This window comes from Xiphophorus maculatus, chromosome 23 (assembly GCF_002775205.1).
Source record: "Xiphophorus maculatus strain JP 163 A chromosome 23, X_maculatus-5.0-male, whole genome shotgun sequence".
Taxonomy (NCBI): domain Eukaryota; kingdom Metazoa; phylum Chordata; class Actinopteri; order Cyprinodontiformes; family Poeciliidae; genus Xiphophorus; species Xiphophorus maculatus.
In genome coordinates, this window is record NC_036465.1 from 22,153,360 (window position 1) to 22,171,842 (window position 18,483).

General features: G+C 39.4%; 1 protein-coding gene across 2 annotated transcripts in view; it reads left to right on the forward strand.

The window, feature by feature from the left end:
• Nucleotides 1-18,483, forward strand: part of LOC102225680 (D(1) dopamine receptor) — a 28,328-nt gene that overhangs the window by 8,558 nt on the left and 1,287 nt on the right. The window contains exons 3-4 of one of the 2 annotated variants that reach the window (XR_002752264.1): nt 3,667-3,711; nt 3,980-4,477. The exons of the other annotated variant lie outside the window; for it this stretch is intronic. The gene's annotated coding sequence lies outside the window, so the exon portion shown is untranslated. Of the gene's footprint in view, nt 1-3,666; nt 3,712-3,979; nt 4,478-18,483 lie in introns of those variants that run through there. 2 annotated transcript variants of the gene reach the window in all.

Sequence of the window (18,483 nt, forward strand, 5' to 3'; positions counted from 1 at the left end):
TGTGGATTTTCTGAAGCAGCTAAAAAAAAGAGCAATATTCATATTTTTCAAATGTTTTTAAAAGGACAAATCTTGAAAATGAGAGTTTCAACCATAATTTTACAAACATAAAAAAAAACAACAAAAAAAACCCACATAGACCTCTTTTCTTATTGTCTAAAATTAAATTATATCTAGCCAGTTTAATGCTATCAAGCTGAAAATTACCAAGTACCAAGCTGAATGAGACCACTGTTAATGTTAATTCAATATTTGGAAGTGTGCTCGACCTGAACCGAACGGCTTTGTTCACTTCCACCACTACCATAGCTAAAACTACGGGCAAACTACAATTCTAAAACAACTTGAAAATTGACGTCATAACTTCTTCTGTTCGCTGATTGGCCCAGTAGAAATTCTACCGGAGCAATCCAGGTCAATGGAGGAACTACGCAGAAGGCTGTGGCCAGGCGAAATTAGACTAAACTTATCTTGTTCTAGGATTGTAATGGTTCTTCCAAAACCCTCTTTGTCGTTATCACTGTAATCTTTAATTTGTGTTACACCCTTCGCAGTTTTAAATAGTGGATTCTTGCCTCACTTTGCATATTTTTTAGTTGAAAAGATCTTTGAAAAACAATGAATCATCTTTCTTTACAATTATACACCATTATATATTGGTTCATCACATCAAAAAAATACCAAAGAAATACATTGAAGTGTGTAGTTGTAATGCAGTAATAAATAAAATATGTATAAATACTCTTGCAAGACACTATACGTATGTCAAAGTGTAGGATTTTACACCCACAAGAGTCTAAATCTGATTAATTATAAAAGTAAAACTGGTGTTTTGTCAGATAATCGTCACTGCATTAAAAAACAACTCCAAAGTAATCTCAGTTCAAAAAAGATGTACATTGCTTTTATCGAGTGAAGCTAATCCTCGTCGTTAGGATATAAGAAGCACGTCAGCAGCGCTTTCCCTCACACGCTACTGCACCAGCACAGTCGTGCTTTAAAGTCAGCAGGACTCGGACTGTCCTTGCCTCTGAAATCTCCTCAAGCACGCCACAGGAAGGGAAGAGCAATTAATGTGACTGACATCACTCAGAGTGATGGCCATGATGGCAATAAGACAGAGCATGTGCGCATGTGTGGGTGAATATCAGTCTGTGTGTGTGTGTGTGTGTGTTGGAGCCACAGAGCCTCCATCACCTGCTCCGTCATCCCTACAATGTCTTTCACATGTTGGAACAACACGAAGAATTCCCTTTCCCTTTTTTTTTTTGTTTGCTTGTTTGTTATTCTATATTGTAACATCGTTCAAGCAGTGTGTTTGGATTGGCATATCATAAGAACTGATATCAGATGTGGCATCCTTAGATGATGTTAATGACATGCCCCGAGGAAATGATTTACTCAGACACGGAGGGAGAAATAAAAGCGTAACGGAGACAAGCACGGTTTTATGTAAGAGTCAGGCGATGGCAAAATAAAATAAAATAATTTTTATAAAAAGCCAGCGATGAAGCTTTGTAAGTATCAAACTATACTGGTAGTGTCACACTGCTGCCACATTTCTAATTATTGAATTGTCACATTTTTGCTTGTTTACTACAGCCTCACATTTTTTCCAGGTGAAATTACTTTCTCACCTTCTTTCTCTTCGGTCCAGGATCTCGGGGAATTAACATGCAATTAAAACTGTCTGTAGCTATTTGCATTGCTCTCCTATAAATATGTATTACTGACAACAGGCTGAGCTATCAAAATTACACCTGAGTCTGATGCATTTTTAATGCATAACCCACACCAAGATGCTCATAATTGAAAGTGAAAGTGTTGGTTACTCAACTCAAACCGCATCAACACAGTTTAGGCCGAATAGATTTCTGCTTTGTTTCCCCCTGCCTGCTCCTAATGCAGAAATGAACAGATGTTCCTCAAAAAAAAAAAGAAGAAAAAAACCCTGTATAACAGCAAACACAAATTCCTTCTTCGAGGGGGGCATATCTCTGGAAACCACAGCATAAATTAAACAAACATGAACTCATGTCTGATCTCAGCAACGGGCTATTGTATCCTTTTAAAAATAGCCACACAAGCCATAGCCGCCAATTGCACTGCAAATCTTTTGACCTTTTGTGTCCATCATTTGCGGCAAGCCCCCTTTCACTGCTCTTCCTCATCTACTCCTGCTCTTCATTTTTCATTCTTACCCATGCCTTTTGCACTCTTTCTCCTTCCTCACTCCGTTTACAGCTTTAAGCCGGGGGGGGGGGGGGGGGGGGCTTCGTGCAGCGTTGTGTTGCTGTTCATCACTCCAAGTGGCTCCAGTGGAGAGGACAGACCAGGCAACCCACCCCCGTCTCCCTTGACCTCCCCACTGGGGAAGAAGCAAACAGAACGAGGAGAAAAGGGAAGGAAGAGTCATAGAGGAGACTTGATTGAAACAAGAGATTATGAGACGGAGGAGGAAAAACACACTAGAAGCTTCTTGACTCTTAGTAAAGAATCAAGACATATGCTTCACACGAAACTAATGAGAGCCAATGAATGGGTTGGTGAGGTTTAAAGACTGATTTAGCTCCTTTACAGCCACACTGACTGAATGATGAGGTTTCAGAATTGGTGAGGAAGTTTGGCTGTTAATGTCTCTTTTGGCCAAAACCCTCATACTAGATGAACAGTTTCTTTTTTGTTTTTAACATGTCCTTTCTGGCCACTGTGGCAATCAAAATTGTAGTCTGAGTGTCAAGTTAACGCCCAACATATTTACTTTCACCATATCCCTCCACTTGATATGTTTATATAACTTTATTAGAAATTTATCTGGGTTTATTTCAAATGTGATGAACACAGACACAAAAAAGAGCGGAGGAAAGAAAAAGAGAAAGGTGGTGAAAAGGTTTTAAAGGAAGAGAGATAGGAGTAGAGAAGAGAAAGGGACACTATATATCATATATATATGATGGTAACATGTGTGACATCATTGGAAAGCACACAATACATGATTATACGAGATATATTTAGTGGCAACCACAACCCCACTGAGAGTGCATCTGACAAACATCTGAATCTAGACACCTGTGGCAGCAAAATTTAAACGCGCACATTACATGCACCCACATGCACACACTCATTCAGTGTTTTTCCCCTTTTACTCCATGTAGACGTGTTATTCTCACAGAAGCACCAATATGCATAGTGATGCGGCTAAATGTGCTCTTGGCGGACACTTCAGCACGTGGCTGGGATCCAGATTGGACACCCAATGTCTCGTCGAGGACATTAGTGAAGCAGTCTATTACACACTGAGCACATCAGGGCCAATCTGCCTTTCACAAGAACCCATTACCTTGTTACTTCCTTCCATTATATATTAGTAATAGCTTAACGTCTGTGTAAGGGCCTTTTTTCCCCCCTTTTCTCACATACTGTATTTCTGGATGTTTTTCTTAATGGCCATATTGCACATGGAATATTTTAAAGGAAAATATTTAGTCATGAGCATAAGGGTTTATTGTCCTAAATGATTTAAGAAAGACTATTGTGTTGTGTTTAGCATTGTACAGTTTGTGTTAAAAAATACAAATATGTATCGTTTACATAAGTTGTGTTTAGAAGACTGACTTTGTCAGAGTAGCCACAAGCTCAGTGAGATTCTTGGTTGTGCATTTTCAGAAAAAGTCCAGGAGGAACGCTTGGGCCTTTCAGAGGAGACACAAGGTAAGCGCTCGGTAGGTAAATGTAGATTTCACAATAGAAGATGTAAGGAACAATTACCTAATCAATGGAGGTTTTGGCATTGGATGATGGGTGACCTAACAAACATATCAATACATTTACATGCTGCTCTAAAATCACTTTTTTTCCCCTTTATTGCTAATTTTACCCAAATCTAAACTATCCTTACAACAGAGAACTTGTAACAGCCTCATGCAAATAGAAAGCCTGGTTTTTGTTGCCACTGAGCTTTTTCATCTTTTCATGTCAGGAGCACAAAGTGTCCACGTCTCGCTGAGCAGATCCGGTGTTCGTCTACGAAAGTCCGTCCCTGTGTCTCTGAGCCCCGGAGGTAACAAATGTGGTGTTTGCCTCTGGTAAAAAGCTGTTTTTAGCACAGTGATGTTTCTGAGCATCTTAGAAGAGAATCGAACAGGCCAGAGGACCAAAGAATCAATAGAGTGTTTCGGTGCAGATACGAGGTAAGCTCCAGGTAGGCGATTCAACAGCAAAAAGAAACAAGGAGTAAATAACAAGATTTCACGATTGTATGAGAAGAGACAGCAACAAATCTTCAACAGCCACTCCAGAGTCTTATGTTTTCTCACTTTGTCAAACTAGAGGTATGGACACCATTTCTGAAGATGCTAGGGCTTATTGTCTTGATGATGATCTCAGGTTCACATATTTTGACCCATATTTGTGTATTCGAAAGCTATTCAGTTGCTGGATGCAAACCTGGTTAGGTGTAATAATAGAACAGAGCAGTCTTAAAGGGGCAGCACACATGTAATGCATAATCATGATGGCAACAGCAGGACAAAAGACATGGGTTAACCCATCGTGCTCACAGATAAAAGAAACAGAAAAGGACTTCTTTTCTGAATGAAGACAAGACAAACAGGACTTTTATTTAGTCTACCAATCACACTTTTTAGTTTGCAACTTAAGCACGCAACTGGAGTTTTTCTGAAAAATGTCAATGAATTTGTGTTTCAGTGTTAGCTAAAAAAAAATAAAATAAAATAATTTTTAAAAATACAATTTTCTTAGCCAGTGGAAATGAACTCCGACTGTAGACGAGCTAACCTTTTTGCTAAATTCGACCCGGTCACATCTGTTGGAGAAATTAGGACAGATGTGATGGATTGGCTGTATATTGCTCTCATCTCTGACACAAACTGACCCACAAAACTGGGGAGAACACGCTCCCTGCACCGTGCCAGTTCAGTAATAAATTATGACAGCAAATACTTACCAAATTACACAATGAATGATAAGCCAGGTGGTAATGAGATTGGCAGATGAATAGGCATCTCAACAGGGGTGATGTCCGTTCCAGCCGCACAGCGCAGCTTAGCTGCAGAGAAGTGCTGTCTGCCCGAGACGGCGCTCAGCAGAGAACATTGTATTAATTATGCCAGTGTTAATGTTCATGCTGGAAGCATGCCCTATTGATGAAATTAAAGTTTAGCAGCTGGCTCGTGGACTGGAACAGATGTGTCAGGTCTCTTTAAGAGCATGTAATTAGTAGCAGGAAGGTGACAGAGAAACGGTGATTTCTGACATGTTTGCTTGTAAAACTTTGCAGACAGTTCATCTGTCCGCAATGATTTGCGTTAGGACCCCTGAAGCTTTTGACTACACATGTGATTATTTGTTTTCTAACAGTCTTCCCTAACATTCTGGTTGGTCAAAATGACACAGGAGGTGATATATGTCCTTCCTGCAAAATCCTAAATGAATATATAGCGCCAGGAATTTATAGATTTAGTTGTTTTTTTGTCACACTTAAATATTTTTAGTTCAAATAGATCTATCTATTAATTTAATTTTAATAAAGAAATTCTATCTTCCTTGAAAAGGAGAGCTGTAGCAATCCCACCGCACCTAAATCTGCTTTTTGGACTCTGATTGCAGAAATGGTGTACCTTTTAATCTTTTTGTTTGGAACACAAAGTAACCAGTTCCTCCAAAAATAGATTCTGGATCAATGACTTTTCTATAGTAATCCTTTTTCTGATGTCTTTGAACCATGGAGATAAATAAGACTGAAATGCTTGCATCTCATCAAAGGCTTACAAAAAGTTTGTTTTTTTTAATTGGAGATTTTTTAAATGAACTGCTTATCAGAAATTAACGACAATTAACGATTTAATGTATTTCTCTGTGATCCCCATAGGGCCACTCTGTTACTTTTTTTCTTCACTCGGTATTATGTCGCCTGAGTTTTCTGGTTTTGTGTTATGCCTGGTTGTAAACACGTACAAACCCAAAACCTGAAGCATTATAAATAAACAAAATTCATTCAGTTGCAAATAATATTGATCTTTGACATTTCGCTTGCTTGTGTTTGCATTTAGAAACACCAAAGAATTTAAGCAACACACACCAATTTTACATTCAAGGTTTTACTAAACTATGGACACTGATGGAATTGAAACAGCCTGCAGCCTTGCTCTCATTCAACACACCAAATGTCACATAGAGTTCCTTATTACACTGCTTTTCCTGCACATAGTCCTTTTTTCTTTCAATATTTACAAGAAAGGTCCTCTATGCAAGACGAGTAGTCTTTATTTTGTTTAGTTTTTTTTGAAAGTTGCAGGCATCCTGAAGAAGGGAACGGACAGGTACAGGAAACTACGGCACAAGCTATAATCATTTCCCAAAGGAAAATAAATGCCTGGCATCATTCTTCGCTTCTGCTCACTGCATGTGAAAAGAGGATTAAAAAACTGGGAGGACAGTACAGAAGGGCACTCAACAGCACAACATCCCACTTGATGTTGCGGTCCCTGTGCCTGTGATGGCAAGCTGAGAAAACATCCCCAACAGAGAGATGGAAGGAACAGAGGAGAGGAGACGGGCGGGAGGGAGATTAAGACGAGACGAAAACAGAAAGACTGCTTGGGAGTTAAAGATTTTAAAAAGAAGAAAATCAGTAGATAAAAAGATTAAATTGTAAGGGTTAGAATTTGCAAATCCAAATAATGAATAATTGTCATCAACCTTCTAGTGTAATTCTGGATTTAGAGTTCGTTTTTTTTTTTTTTTTGGCTGATGATATTCAGTGACTGATATTACGGCACAGATTACATGTTGGCACAGTCGGTAGCAGAAAGAAGGTCTGGTGTTCAAATCCCGCACGTCCTTCTCATGCACGCGTGGCTCCTCTCCAGGTGCTCCAGCATCACAGATCCTCCTCCACTGTCCACAAGTGTTAGCACTTTATGCCAACATAAAGTGCTAGACATGCGTTGTTTCACCTGGAGTGGTTGAGGTCAAAAAGTCGAATCGTAGTCTCTGTGTTATGTCATGCGTGTACACTAAGGCACTCAAACATTACTGTCGTCTTTAATGTTTTGACTATTTGCTCTGACTGTTGATATTGGTAACACTGTATGTATTTTTCTATATTCATCTCCTAAAAAGAAAAAAAGATTAGCACAAATATCTCGTTCCTTTGCTTCCCCCAAGAGAAATGAGCATCTGTGTCACATGATATTTACCCCCCAGTGCAACAGGAACTCAAAGCAAAAAGTCCCTGGAAACTGATCAATTTAAAATGAATACTAATTTTCCATTTTCAAACTCGATTATTTGAAGAAATAGGAATAACACATGATGCTAATGTGATGGAAATGTTGGGTTCTGCCTCACCCCTGTGGTTCGTAAATGTATTGAAATTAAATGATTGATTTTGGGTTTTTTTTTTAATTTCAAGACTTTATGCCACCACTCCAACAGCAGGTGGATTTATGTGAAGACTTCTGATAACTGTATGAAAATGAAAACACTGAATGAGATTGGAACGCCACTACAAAACGATGACGCATTAAACCTTACTTTTGAATCCATTTTTGTACCAAGCAGTATTTTCACACAGATTAATATTGTGGCAAGATTAAAATTAGTGCAATGGCAAATTAAAATAATAATTAAAAAAAAAAAAAAAAACATTTCCATGGGAAAATTATCCTTGAAAAACTATTTGAAAGCTGACAAAACTGTTTACTGTCCTTTCGTCAAATTTATGCGACTAATTGAAACAAAGAAAAACAAACAAGCGAGAACGGTGCAGACAGGAGGACTTCAAACAATGAGTTGTTCCAGTGTTGAGGTCTGAGCAGGATATTTGTGTTGGCTTTCCAGTTCCATGGATGGGAAGTGGACGAAATTGGGTCTATTTTAGGAGGAACTTGTCAAACAGGCCCACAGCAGGAGTCCCTTATTACCCACTGGAGAGCTCAGATGGGACCACGGGAGCAAGCACACATGTGATGAGAGTCTCTCTCTCTCTCTTTCTGTCTCTCTATTTCCTCTCTCTCTCTCACACACACACACACACACACACACACATACACTCACGTTTAATGGGTAGATAAACATCTGGGACATCTGGGTCAGACCGGCCACCACACCAGAAAACATCTTATCATTTCCGCATGACTGTGTAATCGAGCGCAACACTCCAACGGTGTGTGAACTGAGGCCATTTTCGCCCACTATCAGTGATGTTATCAGCGAGCCGAGGACGGCTGTCAGTTTCTCAGAGACATTCTCCTGACAGGTTGTGCGGCTGCGTGTCGAACAGAAAGACCCGAAACGTGAAGCAGATCAGACTGAAACGCAGCAAGACCGCAGCAATTTATAGATTAATGTGTCGCAAGGCTACTCAAACAAAAGTCTTCATGGAAAGCGAATTGCGTTGCTTCGTAAAAAGGTCAGAAGTGAGCCGGCCTGCAGCTTGTGGGGATTACGGGCGGTGCAGATGGACGGGTGGTGGAAGCGAGTGGTTGTTTCGAAGCTTCAGCCTACATCTTTCAGAGGATTACACCGCCGATGCAGAATTCCCCCACGATGCGTCGAGAGGCAGAGAGGCTACTAGGAAAGCTCAGTAGACTGGACTGTGTGATGAATTATTTTTTACTGTAAGGTGTGTCTCACTGCAATCGTTGTCTGACCAGTGGCTTTCAATCCATTTAAATGAGGTTGATTTTATGGTTTCGTACCACAACAAACCAGATTTGCACCAATCCAATCTGCCAGAGAAGAGGTTAAAAAATTTTTTAAGACATTTTAGTTATTCATGCATTCATTTTTGGACTGTGAATGCATCGATTGTACTTGGATTGACTTTTTTTGAGTTATTTAAAAATCAGAGGAAAACTGGATTCAAAACCGGTGCCTCTACCTTACCTCTCCTGCATATTTTTGTCCTTTTGTGCGTCATTGTCCCACGAATAAAACTCGAAACCGGTCAAAAAAGGATTTAGCAGGTCAGAGCTCAAATAAAACCTTAAATCTTCATGGTCTGGGAAATCCTGATCCCGACCAGAAAATAGAGGACAGCCCTGACATTAAGAGTCAAGCTGCTCATGTGAATAACAAAAACGAGAAATCAATATAGGTCCTGTTTATACACCAAGATTTAACAGAGCATGAGCACCGCAGAGTGCAGGAGGGGATGTACGCATGGATGAGGTTTTTTTTAATCTCCTTTAATTATCCAAAATGGAAGTCTGCTCTTTTGCTTCAACCATCTACTGTTCATAATATTCCAAAATGTGACCCCATATTAGGCACTAAGCATGTTTTGGTGCTTCACATACCTCATGCTGGGCTGCACAGTGGCGCAGTTGGTAGCACTGTTGCCTTGCAGCAAGAAGGTCCTGGGCTCGATTCCCGGCCCGGGGTCTTTCTGCACGGAGTTTGCATGTTCTCCCTGTGCGTGAGTGGGTTCTCTCTGGGTTCTCCGGCTTCCTCCCACAATAAAAACAAGACTGTTAGGTAATTTGGTCTCTCTAAAATCTCCCTAGGTGTGAGTGTGTGTGTGAATGGTTGTTTATCCTGTCTGTCTCTGTGTTGCCCTGCGACAGACTGGCGACCTGTCCAGGGCGTAACACAAAAACTCACTCTTAATCATATTTTACTGTCAGAGAGTTTAAAGCATGAATAGAAACGATTACGTTTTTTGGTAGATTTTCAAATCAGATATGAAATTTCAAAACATTTTCAAACTTGCCACAAAAAGCCCCTCTCAAAACTCAAAGTGCACAAACATTTATAAATGACAAATGATACGGATGTTTGTTTTAATCAGAAAACATCCCGTTTTCTTGACAAAAAGACCTTTTGAAAAGCCACATGTATAATGAATGTGTGGAGGCTCATTAGCAACACAGAAACAGAATAAAGTCAAGTCCAGTTTATTTGTATTGTCTAAACTTCAGAGTTATTTCCATTGCAGATTTCTTCGGCAAGGCAGTTGAAAGTGCTCTGCATGATTTAAAAATATGACAAAAATAAATTATACTGAGAGCAGCAAACAAGAAACAAGAAACAAACATTTACATTTTCTCAAATGCCATCATCAAAATCATCAAGAAATTGTCATTATCAAATAAAGACTAGAATAAATCAGCAATCCTGTTATTAGTTAAAGAAATGAACTACGCCAAATGCACCCTTGGCATGAAGAGGAGGGTAGAATTTTGAAAGATTGCAGGTAAATGGGGCAGATTTCTCCTCGTTCAACTGTCTCTGCCGAAAAACACTTTTTGCCCCAGAATCGTCAAACAAACACAATTTTGGTTTTCAGGAAAGCAACGATCCAAGGTTGTTGCAAACCCTCCCCCCCCCCCCCCCAAAAAAAAACCAAGAATTAAATGACTTGCCATCGAACCATAGTAGGCTAAAGTATTCTGGTGACATGTTTATTCTGCTGAGGTGAACCACAGAGACATCAGAGTAAAAATGCTGGTCAGAACTGGAGCAGAAATTAAATCTATTTGAAATTCACCAGTTTTACTTATTATTATTTTTTACTATTATCAAAAGCTGCCACTATTGCATTTTGTGTTCAGTTTGGAGTGCTTTTAAATATTTCAAATAATGCCGACTTCCTCCTCCTGGATGAACGCATGATCATTTTTGTAGTGAAGTCACCACTTCACTTCACCACTTTTTTCCCCCTGTGTGGCCACTGAGTCCGTTCATTGACGTTTTTTTTCTTTTTTCATACATTAGATAGCTAAAAGCTTGAATACATTTATAAAATTAAAATGCATCTACATCTAAATGAAAAGTGTGTCTCCTTCTCTGCGTGAGTACACAGCTCTAGTTCGTTCTCATGAGCGTGTGTGATCAAAATACTAGAAAGAATCTGGCGACTGGATCTGTTTTAGGAGAAAAGGAGCCATAGGGGAGAGCAATGAGTCATAGGATCACAGGAGACAAAAGCCGACACAGATCTGTGAAGAGACAGAGACAAAGGTGAACGCTACAGACAGCAACGCTTTAAAAACGACTGGATAGGCGATATATAACTCCTACATAAAAATGTATGGGTTTAAGTACCTGAAGCTAAACCAGGTTATATAGTTTTGTCTCAAGAATCACTACATCATACTAATAATAAAACATTTGGCCGTTTTAGGCTTTAGATTAATTTATAGTTGTTACAATAAAGCTTTCTATAAATCCACCCCTTACATTCCTCTCTAATTTTTTGGTATTATCATTTTTCTCATAAGAACTGTTGCGGTCAGTTGCTTTGTAGATGCTGTAATAAATGTCCCTTAGCAGAGAAAGCTAAGGAGATAAAAAAAAAAAAACACCCTAGCTTTGAAGAGTTATTTGAAACCAAGTATAAAATTTTAAGCAGACAAAAATACTCTGGAATGTTTCTCATTTCCGTCGTGACTTCCTCAGATTGTCGCCCCAGATCCTCTTGGAAACAGTGGTAATTCAGTGGAGGCATTCCGTCACATGAGCTCAAAGCTGGAGCTTTTAGGTGTGTCTTTATGTCTAAATAGGTCACGTTGTTTGGCCAAGCAGGCTTGGGGGAGATGTCTCTTGAAAAACCAGCTGAAAGAACAAAACAAAAGATAGAAAGTGCTAGAGGTGGAATTACTCAAGGTCTGAATCTGCGCAGGTCTGAGCGCACGCGCGTCCCAGTCGAGATCAGGTTCCCTCAGTGAGGAATCCGTGAACTTGTGACTCCTTCTGAAGCTCAGGCTTATTCCTTCATAATGAGCACACAAATTGAATGCAACAGCAAAGCAAAGTCAGGCCGACTCCGACTGTAATTATAACTAGACTGCTTATAACACCTTCTACCTTTCATTGGGGGGTGACATTTATTAAAATGGAAGCAGAGAGGGTGGGGGGGAAATGAGTCAGAAACCTTCACAGCAAAGATGGAGGACAGGGCGGGGGTTTGTTTCAGTGGTGGTGGTGGTGGTGGGGCGGGGAGGACACACCTGCTCCACAGCTTTGAAGACAAGATGAAAGCATGTCCTCTCAGTTATTGCAGTACACTGAGCAACATATAAGTGGCTTTGAGGAATCAACTTACTGCAAATCCAATTTACATTCGGCTAAAAAATAAATAAATAAATAAAACCCCATCAGCAGGCAGGCAGTCAACGGTGTTTCCCACCTTGTGCATCGCTTTTCGGACCCGATGGGATCCTGACGTTTTTTGTCACCATGCAACAAAAAAGTACACAAATCAAAAGTAAAAAGCGCAAGTTTTTTGTTTGTTTGTTTGTTTGTTTGTTTGGTTGGTTTTGTTTTGTTTGTTTTTTAAAATGAGGATACGGAATAGTGTGCTATCGATGTATATTCCCCTCCGAAATGGCCCAAGGTCAGTCTATGAACAGCATTCCTCAACCTGGAAACCCAAACTCATTCCCAGTGTTAAATCTTCAGCAGCCTCTGACAGGCCATACACTGACCAATTAAAAAGAACCCCACACCATGATGCTGCCACTACTATGTTTCACTGTGCGGATTCTATGTGCTTGCTGGGTCCCCTACCTGACTGTGGCTCTCGCTGTGTTCTATTCAGGAATAGCAGTAAAGAAACCAAATAAACACGTTTTGGATTTTTAGAAGTAAAAGCATTTTTGAAGCCCTCTCTTTCTCAAATTTCAAAGCATCCAAAGGTTTCAGCTACAAAGTGTAGCAATAAGAAAGAAAAAAAAAAACTCACCAAGGAGTGTAATACTTTTCACAATTATTATTGTCGGTGCTGTCCATTTCTCACCTCGTATCATTTTTATTTATAGAAAGATGTGGCCAAACTGAGTAATACCTCACACAATATTCCCCAGAGTTCTGTCTGCAGTCTCTCTCTCTCTTTTGAGACTTGTTATATTGTTTTCTCTTCTTTTCTTCTTTTTTTTTACTGTTGTGCGATGAAGCGAGCAGGCTATCCTAGCCTGGATGCGTGCAGTCGGATGTTGAAATGTTCTGCGTCTCAGTTTCTGCCTAACAGGCAGGGACAGAAGAGGAGACGGGCAGCGAGAATTTCCAAACAGGCTTCGCTTTCCTTTCACCCGAAAGGCTCCTGAGAGGGTTTGTTTTCTGTGAAACAGATTTTTTTTTTACAAACATTACAAAACGGACTCTCGCATCAGAAGTTGTCGTAATTCATCGCAGATTCGTCCAAAGGAATTAAAGAAAAATGCCTTGATTTAAAACAAACTCATCATCTGTTAGAAATGAAGATGACAGCCTCTTAAAAGGCTGCTGATAATTACTAGGAATCCATCTGAATAATAAATTAGGAGATACTTATTTTTTTAGCTGGTTTTGTCTCATTAAAAAAAAAAAGATGTTTAAGCATCTATCAGCGTCTCCTCCAGCACAGCCGACTCTAAAGATCTCCTGACTTCTACAAACAACACACGGCAATGATTGAGAGAACCATCTTTATTCACCAGCATTAAAAAAAAACCATCTAAAAGCTTTAAAGGCTAACGGGTTAATTAGGGTGATTGGTTGTTACTGTGAGTATCGGTTAGTGCCTACAAGTAGTTTAAATGTGATATTAAAGGAAGCTGAGCCATCTGTGTTGATGTCTCTGCAGCGACAGGAAACGTCTACATCTGGTGGCTTTCCAGCACAACTGCACAATTACTGAGTCAGGAATAAACCTTAAAAATAAGCTTTTGCATATCTATATTTGAATCATTTCAGGATTGGGTAAAAATCTGTTTGTTTTTTATTACGCAAGTTGATTTTCAGTAAACATGTTGCATGCAAGTAGTACTGGTGTTGTTCTTTGTCTCTTCTTCTGAAAATAAATTATATTTGGTGCTACTAAATGAGGAAAAGGAATGTTGTCATCTTCATTTAACCCAGTGGTTCCCAAAGATTTTCCTCTGGGCCCCCCCTATGGATTACAATAAAATCGCCCCCAAAAAAGAAAAAAAAACCCACACACACACACACACACATCGTTCAACCAGGTAATAAACCTATACACATATTTTGTTTTCAAACTCCACTGAAGTTTATTTTACACTTCAGGCTGCAACAAAACACACTGCAAACCACTTTTACAGTGAAACACTTTTGTGTAACTGTTTTTTTAATTGTTATTATTATTATTATTATTCAACCATACTCCCCTGCAATGACACTGCCCCCCCCCGCCCCCCGCCCCCCGCCAGGGGGCGCGCCCCACACTTTGGGAACCTCTGATTTAACCAATCCACGCCTTGCATAAAGATGAAAGGGTCTGTGTCCGCACAGTTGAACATTTTGCTAGAAGTTTTATATTAGTTAATATCTATTAGTTTTCAATCTGGAGAAATAAAGATTTGTCACTAAATAACAGCTAAACACAGATTTAGCTGCAGCTTATGTTGTGGTGACGTTGACTCATTTCCCATTGGTGACATTATTGGGGGGTTCCTGATTTACTGTCACGGATAAGATCCTTAAACTTCCTGATCTGCATGATGATAAGAAAACATAATAACAAATGAGAGTAATATAATAAGAAATGTACAGGGTTTTTTTAACAAGTTATTCCTGGAAGAAAATGACGACTTTCTCTGGAGTTTCAGCCAGACGCGTTGTGATCCTGAGTGTGACAGAAGACGTATTGGACATTCTGCCACACCCCCGACTCACACTCTGGATCAGCACCGTATCTGCCTTATCCAGCAGGTTTCTCATTGAATTACGACATGCAAAATCATACAAAAATAAGTACATAAGCAGAATGTCTGTTCAAATTTAGCACATTACTGTGGGATGAGCCTGGCTGACCTGCAGGGGCTAATTTGGGTTCAAATGAATTTAAAAAAAAAAAATGCTATAGCCTATTGTTAAAACTCATACCACAACGTAGAAATGTGGTTGAAATTCAGACATATTGTAAATGGTGACAGTGGACCATTATGGTTTTGAAAGGATCTAAAATGATATTACACTGTTATCATTAACACCTTTTAAGTGGTTATGTAGAGTCTGGATGAGGTCAGAGTGAAGACATCATCATCTCGACATCATCTCTCGGCTGATGTTGCAAATGCTGAGAATATGTTTAAAAGTCCACAGATGTTTTAAAACGGAAAGAGGTGGAAGGTTTCAGTTCAACTCACAATTCAGTTTAATCTTCTTTTATTGGGGGATATGTACTGTTCTCTGCACCTGTGGTCACACAGGCAGGTGTCCACACATACAGTAATAAGGTCACCCGGGTACGCTGTCCAGATTTGTCTGATGAGCTCAGAGGAAAAGTTTCTCTCTCTCTGCCTCTGTCTCTCTCTCTCATTAGATTTACGGTGTTATCTACTTTTTACCAGCTCAGCAGCCGCTGCATGATCCTGAAAGCTCTCACAGCAGCAGCTTATTCTCCAAAACAGGGAGGCAAATGGCACAGCAGTCACGCAGGACACACAACCTATATTCTAGAGTGCAAGAATAAAGGATTATTCCTTTTTATTTTTACAGTCTCGCTCAAACGCGACGACTGTCACGCGGATCTCATCGTGTCCGGCTCCGGAGGCCTGGTGGATCTCAGCCAGCTCTTCCAGATCAAGACATAAAAACTGATGAGAAAACAACCAAAGCTGCGCCAGTCACCGACTGCTGCAGAGCTTTAAAAAATTAAGAAGTAAAGAAATGAGAACCACCGTTTAGATTAGACTGCACTGAGATTTGTTTATTTTGATCAAAAAATGTTAGAACATTTTAGAAATAACGACTCCTCTGTGTTTAGAGAGTGAGTGCTCAGCTTTCAGCAAACAAAGTAATGTAGTTACGCAGTTACCCTCAGCCTAGAAACAGCAATTACTTCTGTTTACAGCAACGCGTCAGCCAAACAAGGCTAGATATAATGTCTACAAAACCAGCCTGGAAAACCAAATACTTCACATTAAATTGTTTCTGACATCTGCCTTTACCTTTTGATGCAGTCTTGGCACAATTATGAGGATTTATGGAGAAAACTTAAATAATGCTCATTAGGAGTTTTATGCCCCGGAATGGGGACCGCAAGAGAACCTGGCGAGATCAGCTAACCTAAGATACATGGTTCTGCTAACCTAACATACATGGTTCTGCTAACCTAACAAACATGGTTCTGGAAGAAGTCCAAGAATGAAATGTATCCATGTATGGAGAAAACAGGTGAACTGAAAAAGTTTAAACCAGGAACAAAGCCCTGTGGAGCACCAGCCAAGAAGAAACCTTTGGCTTTTTATTCTTAGAGTTGACAAAAACATTTGCAATCAGTGTCATTGTTTATTATTATTTTATCTTGTCATACTTCTTCATAGTTTATCATTGTAACAGAAACATAACTCAAGAGAGCGAGGGTAAACCTTTGAAACCAGGTGTAAGGTTGATCTAATTATCTATTTATTTCTGATATTTTATATATTAAGTTTTAATCGGGAACATCTCAATTGTTATTTCTGTTAATTATTGTAAAATAATAATAATAAAACAGAAGAAATCATGCAAATTGAAATTTGCGTTTGTTGCGCTTTCTGACTAGTTTGGTGTTTTTTTATCTTCAGATTTTCAACATGTAAATGTAAAAAAGAGAGCGGCAGAGCTGAAGCTCAGACTGAACCTGCCTGCTCGGTTGTCTCTTGTATCTAGCGTGGGGCTTGAAGACACTCTGCAAAATGGAGATATGTGTATCTGCTTTTGTCTCAGGAACAACAACACCAGGGAGAGCCGTGAAAACCAGTTTTCTCCAGCCACGGATGAAGCACCCGTGTGAGGGAGACACACTGCACACACTAAAACGACTGCAGGAACCTTTAGGGATGAAACAACAGCAAACATATAGCGTTTTTAAACATAACGGTGGATACAGTTCTGACCCTAAAACAACTCTGATGTTACTGTCTAATTGTTTCAGAGAAGTACTGTAACTTTTTAATGAGATCTGCGTCAACTTGAGCCATCGGCACCATGTTACCATGCCGACACAGGTAACGAATGACAGTACAAACCAAATCACCATCTCATCAAAAGACATTCATTACAAATTATATGTAAGGTTGTACCCATGACACACTACTGCGTATCTCTATTGTGCTGCTATAGCGCATAATGACACGCGGCTCTCTAGGAAACAAGAATCCAATATTGGGTTGGGGATTTTTCTGTGCTAATTTCATGTTGTAACACATTTATCAATGTTGCTCATTATTATTTATTGAGATCTTTTAAATTGTAAAATTTACCCAACAACCAAAGAAAGTCCAATCCAGTCCAGTTAGTCTGGATTTGTGATTTACTCTCTCCCTCACTTTTAATTTTTGACGATTGTCCTTTAAAGAGCTCTGAACAATTTCATGCAAAGAAAAAAGAAAATTATACACATTTCAAAGGTCTGTTTGAAATTTACTAGAAAATAAACCACAGGCACGTTTTGATGTGGCATCAGAGTTGTCATGCCTCCATGGCATCACAGTGGCAGCTATTGTTATGACTGGGTTTACAAATGAGCAAGATGTTTCACATTAGCCGCTCAGTCAGTCACTTTTCTTTACTCTGAAACTCTGCTCTTGGTGCTTTGCACTTTGAACTCAGTTTTTCTTCATCCTGCCAGAGTCAGCAGTGTTTGTACAGTATATGCTGATAGTATCACTTATTTTTCTCACAATGAGCCATTTTGTTCAGGATGTGGTGGGAAAGGTGTTGAAAGCATAAGTCAAGTGAGACCAAGAAAAGCTAAAGTACAGCTTTAATGCTGTCTAGATGCTCTGACTCAGTAAATATCTGTACGTAAAATTAAGGTTACACTAAAATGTAAATCCAGTCACTTCATGGCTTTTTAGCAAATTGTACGACATGTCTTTTGCAAACATTAAACCAAAGGATCACTTTTCAGCAGGCTACTATACTTCCTAAAACATTTTATGAAAATAACATCTCACTGCCTTAGTAATTAGAGCAGCAAACCTTTGATCAACAAGCTTAAGACAGCTACAATTTCTAATAAACTGCATCTCTGAAGGTCCTTCAGCCTGTTCCACTGATGAAAACCACACACGCTAATGTATAAATTATCAGATAAGCTGGCAACTTATCATCAAAGTTGCCAGCTTACAAAAGAGTAAGCTCTTTCTGTCATAGAGCACAAGTCAGTAGTGATAAAATTGATTTATTCCGAGTTTCAAATCCTGGGTCTAGTGTGCCATGGCCAGCACATATCGACTAGAAGGAGCTGTAGTTATTGAGTAATTTTGTAGTATTCAGATATACCTGATGATCTGTAAAAAATAACATTTAAAAAAAAGGAATAAAAGAAGCATAACAAATATTTGTGAGGTCTTTGCCTAAATCAAGCATTTCCATTCTGACTTTACGTAAAGTTGGTAAACGATAGGATAGTTAGTCGCAAAAGCCAGCAAGCATTGTTTTTCAACGCATCAAAAAACGCTGACAGTTTTTAATTAAACACACTGACTCCAGCTATTGCATCAAAACTTCTAATACTTAGTTGTTTCA